Source organism: Cryptotermes secundus, unplaced genomic scaffold (assembly GCF_002891405.2).
Source record: "Cryptotermes secundus unplaced genomic scaffold, Csec_1.0 scaffold1105, whole genome shotgun sequence".
NCBI classification, from domain to species: domain Eukaryota; kingdom Metazoa; phylum Arthropoda; class Insecta; order Blattodea; family Kalotermitidae; genus Cryptotermes; species Cryptotermes secundus.
Genome location: NW_019718631.1, coordinates 1,482,202 through 1,483,374, shown reverse-complemented (window position 1 = coordinate 1,483,374; position 1,173 = coordinate 1,482,202).

Below are 1,173 nucleotides of genomic sequence, written 5' to 3'. Positions count from 1 at the left end.
CAGGCATGTTTGCTTGTCATAGAAAAGCCTGCCAAAACGTGCTTTCACATAATCCAAAATTACAATAATGGCTTACGTATAAAATCTGCAGTAATAACAATATCTCTTAAGAACCAACATATTCAGTTTTGGAAATGTTATTTGGCCATTATTGCCTTTCTTATCTGACATTATTTGAATTTCGGGCGGGAGAGGGACTATCTAACAGTGAAAGTTATACAGAAGGGAACGTTTTGCAAAGCTGGAACAGAGACTGCAGGTAAATTTCTTGCCCGTAAATGGAGAAGTTTCGGAACTGTCACATAGTACGAATGTCTGCATTCAGGAATGTGCATACAGTGACAAAACTGGCGCTGTTGGAGAAATGATGGAGTAATTGGCATGGCGTCACGTATAGCATTGAGTCACGGTTATTAAATACATCACGACATACCCATTCAAACTAATTCCATGGAACTGAGTTCTTCTTAAGAAGCTGCCAGTCTCTCATCTACCCAAGAACTTCCCAACATTTTATGGAACCCGAAGGTTCATTACCATGTTCACAAGAGCCCTCCACTGGTCCCAATACACATAATTATGAGTATGTTCAGTTTTAGGGGCCACGCCATAGCTCAAGCGGTTAGTCGCTGCCTTCCCACCACGGCAGCCCGGGGTCTGGTCAAGTGGGATTTGTGGTGGACAAAGTGGCGTTGGGGCAGGTTTTCTCCGAGTACTTCGGTTTACCCTGCCAATCTTCATTCCACCAATTGCTTCACAATCACCCTCACCTATCATCTGGGGCTGGTACAATAGGCCAGAAGTGGCCGCGGTACAAGGGACTTAGTCCCACCCCACTAGAAATAAAAAAAAATGTTGTTTTAATTTTTATTTAATTTAAATGTCACAATTCATGCCCCTCAAACTTTGGTGGAGCTGAACAGAAGGTATAACTGAGATATAAACTGGATACACGAAAAGAACAAGGCAGATCTGGTGTCCAACATTACCGGGGGACGGCGAGTCCGCGAGCAGACCTACCGTGTGTATGTGACTCACGAAATTATTGAACACACTGTCACGGTTTTGGGGTGACCATAGACGGGTTTTGGATTGGTGACTCGACTTCTTGACAACTTTTAACACAAGATCCGTGACTACAATTTACAGTTCACTGCCCTCTCTCTCTCTCTC